Here is a 14,062-nt window from a genome sequence, read left to right as displayed (position 1 = left end):
TTTGTTTTTATTACTTTTAATTGTTTCATTTATGTTAAAATTGTTTATTTAAGTTAACTTTTTGTTTTTTATCTTTAATTGTATAATTGTTTACTTATTATTTGTTATTGAGGTTAACACGTAATTAATTGAAAATTAAGTGGGCTCACTTTTTCTACTCGCATAGTGTGGGTATTGTAGTATCTAATACTAATAAAAGGGTCTACTTAATGCCACATGGCATTCTTATACTAATAAAAGAGTTTACATAATGCCACATGACATTAATCCTTCAATTCACTATTATTATTATTATTATTATTATTATTATTATTATTATTATTATTATTATTATTATTATTATTATTAATTAATTAATTAATTAATACAAAATAATGAAAAATTCCTTAACAACTTAATACTAATAAATATTTTTATTGTCTACTTAAATATTGATCATTTACTTTTGAATTATCTAAAATATATAATTAATTATTAGTAACAATTCTACTTATAATAAACAATTTCAAATAATGTTAATGTGACAACACATTCTTATTCTTTAAAAGGATTTTTTTATTATATGTTTAAAACATCTATTAAATAATTAATTATTATTTTATATTATAATAATAAAAATGGTAAAGAATAGGTTAGTCCGATACTTGAAAACCGGTTTACTTCCATGCTTTAAAAACACTTTTAATGTTATTAGACTCGTGTAATACACGAGTTTAAGGATAGAATATCTTCATAATAATTTTGATGCAAGTCTATACTCACCGGATGTCCTAAATAGAGTTATATTGATTGAAAGAATAGTTTGTGTAATGGAACTCTATTACAGGTCCTATCACTGGTGACCAGGTTATTGAGGCACTCATATTACCTGGAAGTAATACTGGCACTTAAATGTTTATCCTAGATTTCGTTTAATACTGCCAAACAGAAGGATACGTATTGAAAAGAAGACAGTTTCTTCTCGCCCTATGTTTTGTCATGACGATAAATAAAAGTACAAGACAATTTCTATGTAAAGTTGGTTTGTTTCTAAAAGAATCGGTTTTTACGCATGACCAACTCGTGCATCATCTATGGTAAAAAAAATTCACTTATATAAATTTTTGAAGACAACATAAAATTAAATAAGTTATAATTTTATATCCTTAAACCCGTGTAGTACACGGGAAATAATCTAGTAATTTAAATAAAGTAATCATCGAAATGAAGTTCCATGTGGAGAAATCTTTGAAATTTGAAGTGTATCACCTCCAATGGCAATTTCTAACATGGGGGGTACAGACAGGTTCATCCATGCGTGCAATTTCTAATAAGCTGCAGGAAGGAGCATTAGACAGGCGCTCGGTCTTCTTAAAATGGAGGGTGATGAATCAAAACTACTATCATTGTACGAAGATAGTCAAAATATAGAAGACTAAGTTTCCATGAGCATGTTAAAGAATCCTTGATACGATACAACAAGATAGAAATCTATGATATAGTTGTTTTAACATCAGGTCCCTCACCAAGTATGCATGGAAAAATGGGCAGGTCGAGTTGGGCGTCAGGTTAAAACGAGTTGATTTTAAAAAGTGACTTTGGTTTGGACTAAAACTAGCTTAGGTTAAAATCAATAGTTTTAGAAATAAAAAATATCAAAATAGGTTCACCCGTATTTAATTTTTGTCGGCTAGTGATGACAAGTATTGGCAACAGAGGAGGTGGCAACGATGGCGTGAAGGCGGTGACGGTCGTGATCACAACGATGGTGCCGATTCTAGTGTCGGAGAAGGTGGTGGAGGTGATGACCGATAGGTGGTGGTGACAAACAATGATTGCGGGTGTTGCTCTCCTATTTGGTCCTATTTTAAGTTGTAAGTATTTTAAGGGCAACCCATTATGACTCGTCCTAAATTGACCTGTTTTATAATTTGAGTAGACCCAAATAATTCCGAATGATTTTTTAACCAAATCAACCCATGTCTTGATTAATGGGTTATGATTGTCTTGCTTAATGCCAACCCAATATCTAGGGCTGTAAACGAACCGAACGTTCAGCGAACAGTTCGTGAACCGTTCGGCGGGAAGTTCGTTTATGTTCGTTCGTTGAATAAACGAACGAACATGAACAAGAAATTTCGTTCGATTAGTTAAATGAACGAACATGAACAGAGGTCTCGTTCGTTCGATTGTGTTCGTGAACGTTCGGTAAGGTGTTCATGAACATTCGTTGATTTGCGTTCGTTTATGTTCGTATGTTTGTGTTTTAATTGAAGATCTTTGTACTTTCTTATATTTTATTTGTACTTTTTATATTATTAAACTTTTATTTATTTTATTTCCCTAACAATTAAACTAGGGAACCCAGTTTCACCTTTTTATGCATCATTTTCCTTTCCTTTCTCATTATTTACCTCCAGAATACAATCGACCTCCGTTCCACAATAAGGGATTCAAGTTCGAGTGCTACTCTCTGGGCCATCTATCTTTATCCTTTGTCGTGTTAACCAAATTTATTTGTGTTCGTGAACCGTTCGCGAACACACTAATTTCCTTAATGAACGAACACGAACATAAAATCTCGTTCGGTAAGTGTTCATGAACCGTTCGTGAACACATTTATTTCCTTAACGAACAAACACGAACAAGACCTTGTTCGTGTTCGTTCGGTTCGTTTACAGCCCTACCAATATCGTCTATTACATGTTCACATATTTGTTTTTTCTTTTGTCCAAGTGTGAACTTCTTAAAAGGTTATTATTTATACTGGAATTACTCCCACCCAAACAATTTTATCTACGACCAACGTCAAAATCTTTTCATCATATGGAGAATTCGTTTGTAATTGACTATACATTTCTTTTTGGAGGGGTGCTTGAATTATTCTTGGTTTTAGAACATCTATATTAATAAATTCCCGCAAACCTCCACCTCAAATGAAGATACATATCCGAGGCCGGATATGATATCTTAGGACGAACCGGACTCCGCTCGAACAGACATCTCAGATATGTCCATTCCCCCCATACTTCCGAGGATGAACCTCCGTTCAAGTACGTCTGGACGAATGACGTCATCTCAGTTGACCATTATAAATACCTCACCAAAGTACAAAGCCAAGTACGATTTTCTGAACCTTCGTCCTTATTTTCTCTCTCTATTTTCTCTCTCTACCAATACTTATCCTCACGCCGGAGGGTGGTCGCAGAGGGGCCCTCCCATCTCTGCGGCGAGCCTAACGGTTTTCTGTTTTGCAAGACGATCCTCCAGCTCACCTACAAGATCCAAACCCTCGATTGCAGGCTTCGGCCTTAGCTCGATTCTTTGGTTCTTCAATTAGCGCCATCCGATTTCACAGCTCACAGTCCTTCACTTTGGTGAATTTCTTGAGCAACGAACTGATCTATGGCGGCCTCGAGTTCTATGAATTCGGGATCCATAGCTGTTAGTACGCGAACTACAGCACCGGCAAGCATTAGTTCCACAGTTTCAGCTCCTTTGAGCTCGGGACCAGGAACAACTCTGCCATTCATACTGATTCCCACTTCGCAAGCATCAGAGTTCGATGCGGAATTTCTGTCTAAAAATGCAAGTCTTCTACGAAGATTAAAAGCCCAACAGGCTAGAGATGAAGAGATCCTCGGTTTACGAACCAGGCTCTTCCATGATGAAACACCGGTAAGGACTATGGGTCCTACAATTTTCACTTCTTCTACTTTCTCCATAGTAGTTACTTCGGAAACTTATAATGGATACGTGCAGGGATCCTCCGGACCATCCCCAGCGATGGCAATACGAAATGAAATGCAAATGGAAGTAGTTAATGATCCGGAACTCACTAAGCCGTATCATCTGGTTTCCATGACTGCTAAATCCAAATTCAGTGCTCGTATCACACACGCTAAGCTCCCTCCGAAGCTCAAAATGCCAACCACAGTCAAGAAATATGATGGTACCACTGATCCAGACGATCACATGTTTGATTTCGATGGGGCTGCACGTGTAGAACAATGGCCAATGTCGGCATGGTGCTTCATGTTCGCACAAACACTAACCGGGGCTGCTCGGGTGTGGTTTGATGCCTTGAACGAAGGAGAGATCAACGATTTTGAAGAGTTCCGAAGGTTATTTCTCCAGAACTTTAGCCAACAAAGGCATTACTCAAAAGAAATCACTGAAGTTCATAACATACAGAGAAAGGATGGGGAATCTTTGGATAGTTTCATCGACTGATTCAATCAAGAAAGCATGCAGATCAGTGGGGTAATGGACCAGTTAAGAATATCCGGATTCTGTCACGGTGTCCGGAATAACCAGCTAGTCCAAAAATTACACGAAAACCTCCCAAAGACAATGGAAGTACTCATGGAGCGAGCCAGAGCTTTCGCTCGAGGGAAAAATTCATGTAATCCGGCACCGGAGTCAGATCATAAGATGCCCTCCTGGAAGAAAAATGGTGGGTCTGTATTCGATAAAACTCCGTCCGGAAGTAAGGGACGACCACACCCCTACAGTAGAAACGACAGGCCACAACGAGGAATAAGTTCCGGATCAAGGTTTTACAACCTATCGGATCTTTCTAAGACTCCCAGTGAAATCCTCAGTGTCGAAGGAGCGAACTTCCCTGCCCCACCAAAGCTCCGAAATCCAGGCGACAAGAACTCCAAGAAATATTGTGAATACCATCATGCGCGAGGCCACAATATAGACGATTGCTGGTCTTTGAAACAAGAAATAGAAAAAGCAGTGCGGTTCGGTAAGCTATCGCATTTGGTAAAAGAAGGAAAATCTTCAGGGAATTCGACAGATAATCCGAACAATCAACCAGCAATTTGCATGATTAGGAAAGTAGATAACCAAGGCATTAAGCTGTCCAATCATCATATGGCCGCTTGGATGCAACAACCGAATTGCCTTCCCTCCAATTACCCCCGGAGAAATCAAAGACGGACCAATCATAGTGTCTGCGGTAATAGCAGGCCACAAGGTTCGGAGAATCTACGTTGATAGCGGAAGTGCCACTGAGATCATGTACCAACAATGTTTCCAACAGCTAGCTCCACAAACTAAAGCAAAATTGATACAAGTCTCCATGCCGTTGGTAAGCTTCTCCGGAGAGGTGGTGCAGCCAATTGGGCAAATCACCCTACCAACAACGTTGGGAGCCGGAAGCTTGGTCAGAACCGTCAACTTGACATACCTAGTAGTGAAAGCAAGGTCCGTCCATAACGTTATACTAGGGAGACCGGGGATGTGCGCTTTCGGTATTATCAGCTCTACCATTCATGGGTCATTTAAGTTTCCCACCGAAGCAGGAGTAGCAACTCTTCACTCCGAATCAACAATGCACGTAGCTGAAGTACGACAAAGCGAAGGTAACGTACAGCCTCTATCCCTCCTTACAGAGGAGTGGGCTATACATCCACATTTTACAGAACAAAAAATTGCCGTTGGAGCCCAGCTCCCTGAACGTACCAAAAAACGGTTATGGAAGCTTCTGTCTAGTTCACTTGATGTATTGCGTGGCAAACTTCTGACATGGTCGGAGTTCCTCGGTGTTTGGCCGAGCACAAGCTGAAAGTATCACATTCGGCAAAGCCAGTCGCTCAAAGAAAAAGAAACATGGCTCCAACCCGTCAGAAAGCCATCTCCGAGGATGTACGGAAGCTACTAAGCGCTGGGATCATCAGGGAAGTGCGGTATCAAACATGGGTCTCCAATCCGGTGATGGTAACAAAGAAAGACAAAACTTGGAGAATGTGCGTTGATTTTTCTGATCTGAACAATGCATGTCCGAAGGATTGTTACCCTCTACCGGAGATCGATTTGAAGATTGATTCTCTGTCCAGCTTTCGCCTTAAATGCTTCTTAGATGCATATAAAGGTTACCACCAAATACAGATGGCTTTGGAAGATGAGGACAAGACGGCGTTCGTAACAAATGAAGGTCTTTTTTGTTATACCAAAATGTCGTTTGGATTAAAAAACGCCGGAGCGACATACCAGAGGTTGATGGATAAAGCGTTCAAGGATCAGATCGGACGGAATTTAGAGATATACGTAGACGACCTGGTCATCAAAACCCAAGCCGAAGATAACATGATCGATGACATACTCAAAACCTTTACTAGGCTTCGGAGTATCAACCTCAAGCTTAATCCTAAAAAATGTTCTTTCGGTTTAGAAGAAGGGGAGTTTCTTGGCGTCTGGATAACTCAATCCGGAATCCAGGCACATCCGGATAAGATTAAAGCGGTAATTTCCATGCAACCCCCTAAAACGTTCAAGGAAATTCAATCACTAAACGGTAAGTTGGTAGCTCCCCATCGTTTCGTCTCAAAAGCGGCCGATCGAACCATTCCTTTCATGAACGTATTGAAAAAACGAACCGGAAAGGGTCAGATAGAATGGACGACGGAGGCCGACTCAGCATTCCAGGAGTTGAAAGTTTGTCTCGGGTCTTTACCCACTCTAACCGCTCCGATTACCGGAGAAACCGTCACAGTTTATCTCTCCGCTTCACATTTTGCTATCAGTGCAGTACTTATGGTACACCGAAACCAAGCACAAATACCGGTTTATTACGTAAGCCGCATTCTGAAGGATTATGAAACTCGATACCCGATGATAGAAAAGCTGGCACTTGCATTGGTGCATGCATCTAGACGTCTCCGAAGATAATTTCAAGCTTTCAATATAGAAGTGCAGACCGACCTCCAGATTCAGCAAATTCTCAGAAAGCCAGAATTTTCTGGGCGTCTCACCAAATGGGCGATCGAGCTTAGCGCTTTCGATATTACTTACCGAACTAGAGGTCCGGTAAAAGGCCAGTCAGTGGCAGATTTTCTTACAGAGGTACCAACCGGAGAAAGCACCAAGGAAAAATCCGTCCTCCCAAGGGTATGGAACCTATATACAGATGGAGCTTCCAGTAAAGAAGGGGCAGGAGCCGGTTTAATTTTGATAGATCCGGAAGGAATAGAATATACTTATGCCCTACGTTTTGAGTTTAAAACTTCAAATAATGAATCAGAGTATGAAGCCCTTCTCGCAGGACTCCAAATCGCAGCCAAGGCCGATGCAACCTCCGTGCTTGCTCACGTCGATTCATTACTAGTTGCCAATCAGGTCAACCGAGAATACGAAGCACAGGAAGAAAATATGGTCCGGTACCTAAACCAAGTTAACAGTTTAATCTCCTCGTTCGACTCTTGCAAAGTAGTTCACATACCACGAAGCAAGAACAAAAAGGCGGATGCCTTAAGCAAGCTTGCCACTGTAGCATTTTGTCACTTATCCAAAGAAGTATTGGTCGAAACCTTGCAAGCTCCGGCCATCCAGCAAATGGAGTCCGTTCTGTCAGTCTCCGTGCAGGAAAGATCATGGATGACCCCCATCCTAGAATATTTAAAAGACGGCACACTCCCAGAGGAAAAAGCTCAAGCTCGGAAGATAAAAGCCAAGGCATTACAGTATCAGGTTCACGATGGGAGACTCTATCGAAAGACCTTTCTAGGTCCGCTCCTAAAATGCCTAACTGCGGAGGAGGCCAGCTATGTCATAAGAGAAATTCACTGGGGGATATGCGGCATTCACTCCGGGCCAAGGATGGTTGTAGCCAAAGCTATGAACGCCGGACATTTTTGGCCAGGAATGCACCAAAGCGCTGTTAATGCTGTTAGCTTGTGAAGATTGTCAGCGGCATGCTCCCATCAGTCACCGAGCTAAAAACAACCTCGTCCCTGTAACTTCGGCATGGCCATTTCAGAAGTGGGGGATTGACATCGTTGGTCCTTTCCCAATTTCCACTGGAGTAAGGTTCTTGTTGGTGGCCATCGATTACTTTACAAAGTGGATTGAGGCCAAGCCTCTCCGAACCATCACCGGGGATCAAGTGCTGAGATTTGTCTGCGAAAATATAGTATGCAGGTACGGAATGCCACTTTGCATCATCAGCGACAATAGGAAGTAGTTCGCAGAAAAACCATTCAAAACCTGGTGTGAAAGAATGCATATTGAACAAAACTTCACTTCAGTTTCCCATCCCCAGGCCAACGGGCAGGTAGAAAGAGTCAACCGCAGTATCGTAGAGGGCATAAAAAATCGTCTGGGAAAGAAGGCGTTTCCTGGGCAGATGAACTTCCGCACTTCCTATGGGCACACCGGACGATGCCAAAACAAGTACAAAAGAAACTCCTTTCAGTTTAACGTACGGTACGGAAGCAGTCATTCCCGCCGAAGTCGGAATACCTACCCCTCACATGCAGCAAAATCAGGAAGTGAACGAACAAGAACTCCGCCTGAACCTCGACTTGGCCGAAGAAAGAAGAGAACTAGCGGCTATCCGAGAAGCAAAGTACAAAAAAGAGTTGAAGAAACGCTACAGCTCGAAAGTAAAAGAGGTTCGATTCAAGGCCGGAGATTACGTCATGCGAAGCAACGAGGCAAGCCTGGTCGAGGGTACGGGAAAGATGGCTCCGAAGTGGGAAGGCCCTTATCAAGTTAAGACTGCTGGAAAATATGGTGTATATACGCTTAGCAGGATGGACGGAACTCCCGTCCCTCGCACTTGGAACGGAGCGCACCTCAAGAAATGTTTTCTTTGAAAACTTCATGATATTTTGAAATAAATTTGTAAAACGGAGGCCACGACCTCCGTCATCTTTAATTCCTTGTAATGCGGATGGTTTTACCCGCACCAACAATTTTATATATTTCCAAGAACTGCGGAGGGTTTTACCCGCAGATTATCTTAAATGTTTTACCATGTGTTAACCGGATAAGTATATTCCGGATGGATTAGATAGAATACTTAAAGTTTCTATCAATAAAAAGTTGCAACACAAAAAATATCAATTGGCCGAATCAGGGATGCTAACCCTAAAAGACGAGAACGAACTGGCGTTGTTCGTACTCTTTCCTTCACGTAAAATTATTCTAAAAAGTTAAAATCGGATCTGCACCTTAAAAAGAACGTTCTAAAACCGGAAAATGTAAACACAAAAGCATGGACGCATGCACAATAAAGTGATTACATCAAAAATTAACCGAACTAATGAAACCGGAAATTACAAAAACCATTTACATGTTATAAGGATAATTGTCATGAACACAAATACGGTAAGAACATCATTACATTCATTCCGAAACAGAACAAGGTGCATATCCCAAGTGGTCGGATATGTCCACCTTCTAAAAACAACAGTTTAACAAACTAAAACCTACCAAGGTGCATACCCCAAGAAACCAGGCATGTCCACCTCATTCCTTCAAAGACTCTCCACTTGCAAAGAAAAGAACGTCCTTGATCTTGGAGAGCGGCTCGTTAACAAGCTTCGGTAGATCTTCTACTACGGGAAAGGCAAGAGAATCAAAGCAAGCAACTGCCGCATTTAGCTCTTCCGCCGCATTGCGATTCAGCATCGGAACCTCAGCATAAGGAGTCTTTTTCTTCAAGGCATGAAGGTAGCCGTTATGGAGACCGGAGTTGACACCCACGGCGCTCATTGTGTTATTGACAGCGGCCACAGCAGCGGTCATCTCCGGACCTTTGTGAATATTCTTCGCAAGAAGCCTGGCACCCTCCTAAAGCATCCAAACTTTAGTCGCCTGAAGGTCTTCCACCTTAGCCTTCAAAGCTGCGTTCTCCGCCTTGATCTCTTCCTCGTGCCCCTTCATATCTTCAATCTGAGCTTTTAAATCAGCTTCTCCTGTTTTAAGTGCGTCCCGCTCTAAAGAAAGTGTTAGAAATAATAATGCAAAAGGAATCATAACAAATAAGATACGTACCGGCCATCATGTTCGTATAAGCCAGGCGAGCATTAGTAAAATATTCTTCCATCTTCGCCAAGACCGCCTTATGCTCCTCGTCCTTTTTCTGCATGGATTCGAAGAAATCCTTCAACTCCGCAGCTATCCTATCCCTGTCCTCAGCTGCGGAGGCAGTCGCCGCCTGAGACGATTGACTCTGGGTAGTCAAGGACTTGACTTTCTCCTGCTGAGCTTGGAGATCTAGAGTGAGTTGTGCAATCTTTTTCTCCATCTCCGGAGTCCTCTGGATTTTGCGTTTCAGAGAACGGGCCTCCTTTTCCAAGTTTTCCCTCACCAACTCCGCTTCTACCCACCTCCGGTAAAGTTCCGTCACAAGAACATTTGATTGAGCCTGATTGGACAAAACCATAGCACCCAGATTCTGGCTCTTCATTCTCCTGCTCCTAGCATGGTCTAGCGGAGTGTTGATGTTGAAAAGAAGAGTTCTTGCAACCAACTCATCCATTACAGAATCTTTGTTCCGGATATCCCAGTCCGGAACAAACTTCTCCTCGGCTGTTGCTGGATCGATCTCCATGTCGTCCGAAAATACATCTGCATATCGAAAGAAGGACATCAACTCAAGTCCGAACCAAGAGGGTGGAAGAGAGGAAACTTGGTCTTCCTCACCACCAACAAAACAGTCCGGACCCAAGGATGAACCCAAAGTCATACCTGAAAAGGTCACCACCTTATGTTCACCAGAAATTTTTCCACCTCCCTTACTTGTAACCTCCGGATTCTCCACCTCCATGCTCTCCACTTCGTTGACAGGAAGAAAACCACCAGAAAAGGCAGGAGTGGGTTTGGATCGTGCCAGTGCGGCTTCCTCCCTCGTAAACTTGCCACCAGTAAGGTGCTCGTCTAACTCAACCATCACATCACTGCCAGAATGAGAAGAACCTTTTTTAATCTTCTTCAATCTCGGCATAGGAAGCGGATCAGAAGTACGGATCTGTAATGATTCATTTTTTCTCTTAAGAACTTTCTGACCAACGTCCGACATAACACCTTTGCTCTTCAAAGAAGCAGAAGAAGGACGATACTGAAGAGCTTCGTCCAAACTGCGAACCTCCGGATCGCTGTCCACGTCGTCTAAAATTGACTTCTTACCAGCCTGAGATCCGGAGGAACCAGCAGTACCTTTTATAGGCGTAGGAACGGATGAAGTAGTTTCTACAGCAGCTTGTTCGGATGTATTTTGAGGAATGACGTGCCGAATTTCTTGAGCCGAAGGGGCCACTTGCTTCATTAGAGGAACTTCATCTTCGCCCTGATCCTCCAAATCGAAGTAAAAAACATCAAAGATAGGAACTTTCAGAGCATCTCTAAGAGACATTATGGCACCTGCATTTTCAAAATAAAAAAACAAGTCAGTAGAGTATCACAAGAAAAGTGCCGAAGGGGAGGTAAAAGGCCGGAACTTACGATCACTCTTTCTGCGAATAACCGGCCAAGCCCTATCTGCTTGGCTCCAAGAAAAACAGAGTCGACCCAATAAAAGAAAGTGCTCATGAAGGGGACAGATTGGGGATTTGTGCTCAATTAGGGCACGGGCCAGCTCCTTGTCGAAGACGAAGTCTTCGCCTAGATCAAAGGACATTGACTGATCCTTAAAACGCCACCTCATATCCTCCGGAAGACAACGATCGTCCAACGATAAAAAATTATCCTTCCAATTTTTTAGGTTGGATCGTTCATCGGAGGAAGGGGGAGGTATTCCTTTCCTATGCGCGAACGTATACCAATCCCCGACGGTGATAAATTCGTAGAAGTACCGGAAGACATTCAAATCCGGTCTCCGATCTTGGGCCCGACAGAAAATTTCAAAGCGACTAATACGACTCAGACCGAACAGGTTAACTTGACTAATATGGACCCTAAAAAATTGAAGAACCCTAATCAAAAAAACGAGAGAACGGAACCCTGTAGTTCGCAAAATTACAGACGCGAGTGTAAAAGGGAAACTTCCCTTGACGAAAGGGGTAAATGGTCTCGTCCTTTGAGGGAAGGACCGGGTGAAGATCCAGAGGGATCCTGTATTCTCGAGCAAACTTATCCAACTGACGTTGGGTAAGAATGCTCACACTCGCTGACATATTATATTTACCCGGAGCCATAATAAAAGAGGAACACACCTTTCTTAAAAGCAGAAGAAGATAAAAAAGCAAAAGGGGATAACAGTTGAGAGAAGAAAAATAGAGAAGAAAGGTGAAAATGAAAAAGTAAAACTGGTTTTTATAGAGAAAAGTAAGTCGGTTTAGGGGCAGTCAAATCAAGCCGTCGCTTCAGCTGACACCCACGGTTCCCAACACCGGGTTTCGTAATCGTCACACGTAGGTGACTGACGGCCAAACCACCTAGGTCACCCACGCCACGTTGGCACGATTCAAATCGCGCCACGTCATACGACCAGAACCACTCCTACAGTGACACGTCATTTGGACAAAACAAACTTGCACAAACATTTTGCTAAGTCCCTTACGGAACTGAACAAACTGGGGGATTTGAAGATACATATCCGAGGCCGGATATGATATCTTAGGACTAACCGGACTCCGCTCGAACGGACACCTCAGAGATGTCCATTCCCCCCATACCTCCGAGGATGAACCTCCGTTCAAGTACGTCTAGACGAATGACGTCATCTCAGTTGACCATTATAAATACCTCACCAAAGTACAAAGCCAAGTACAATTTTCTGAACCTTCGTCCTTATTTTCTCTCTCTACCAATACTTATCCTCACGCCGGAGGGTGGTCGCAGAGGGGCCCTCCTATCTCTGCGGCGAGCCTAACGGTTTTCTGTTTTGCAGGACGATTCTCCAGCTCACCTACAAGATCCAAACCCTCGATTGCAGGCTTCGGCCTTAGCTCGATTCTTTGGTTCTTCATCAAGTTTGCAATCTTTCTTAAAAAAACATCCACTTTTCTACATCAACAAACCTCCACCTCACTAACTAAATTTGTATTTTTTAATAGCCTCTCAAAGTTGGCCCGGACGAGTTTTGATTCACGGACCTGTGGATGGACTTAGCATGCGGACTGTGGCCATCTATGTGGCGTGTGAATTTGGTGAGGTCCGCTCGTTCCAAGTAGATCCGGACCACCAACATAGGTGCACTTACTCTTACATATTATATCAACAAGTTTGATAACTGCTCATGGGGTACCAAATCGTTGCCCTTCGTAAATGCTATGTGTAAGATTATTAAAGACTCATTTATTATTATTGAATGAGTAGGTTACAATATATAGGAACTACGAGTAACTGTAGAAATGTAACTGAGCCCGTGAGCCCATAGTCTAATACTCCCCCGTAGTCGTGGCGGATGGAATTAGAAGCTTAGGCTGAAAACAAAAACAATAATAAACCCTAAAAACCATAATCTTGGACCACAGTTTTGAATGATCACGTAATCCTATAAGAGGCAACCAATACGGCAGTGCAGCGGCGGCTGGTACTGGCGCGGCGGCGGATCGTAATTCTGCAGGCGGCGCGGCGGAAGACCGAGTCTAATGAGTGGCGGCGGCACGCTGCAAGGGGCGGCTTGACAGAAATGCAAAATCAACAAGATGAGCTGTAGCATCATCTGTGTGGTAAGAGACCATAAGAAGACAGGTGAATCTAGAACCGAAGACGAAGCTTTATTTGAACACAAAACTGAAAAAAAAAAAAACGGAAACGGAAAACGAACAGAGACCGGATAGGGCGGCAGTGGCGGCACGCCGCCTTGTCTAAGGTTTTTCTCAAGTGTTAAGGGCTAGGGTTTTGTTATTTGTGTGTGTGACGCGGCGGAAGATATAGAGCGTAGGTTCGTTCTGATACCATGTAAGATTATTAAAGACTGATTGATTATTATTGAATTTGTAAGTTACAATATACAGGGACCACGAGTAGCCATAGAATTCTAACTGAGCCCGTGAGCCCATAGTCTAATACTATGTACATGTATGTGTCGAACACAATCTTTTTTTTTTAACACAACACGACATGTGTTAGCGTCCTAAACCAACCAAAGTTGAATCCCAAACCGCACCTTCTAAATCTAATTAAAGTTTTTTTTATCTTAAATTTCTTGATTTGAAGGTTCTTACATGAAAAGGCTAGTGAACTAAGTATTTTTTTATCTTAAATTTCTTGATGGGAAGGTTTTTTTGTATTAAAGAACATGAAAAGGGTAGTGAATGAGTGATCTTCTAGATGTGATACGAAGCCTATATTTGGTTTTATTAGGTGTATTTATTATTAATTTAATGTTATTACTTCTTTG

Source organism: Helianthus annuus, chromosome 5 (genome assembly GCF_002127325.2).
Source record: "Helianthus annuus cultivar XRQ/B chromosome 5, HanXRQr2.0-SUNRISE, whole genome shotgun sequence".
Taxonomy (NCBI): domain Eukaryota; kingdom Viridiplantae; phylum Streptophyta; class Magnoliopsida; order Asterales; family Asteraceae; genus Helianthus; species Helianthus annuus.
The sequence above is the reverse complement of the archived record's forward strand: the minus strand, read 5'-3'. Positions refer to the sequence as shown.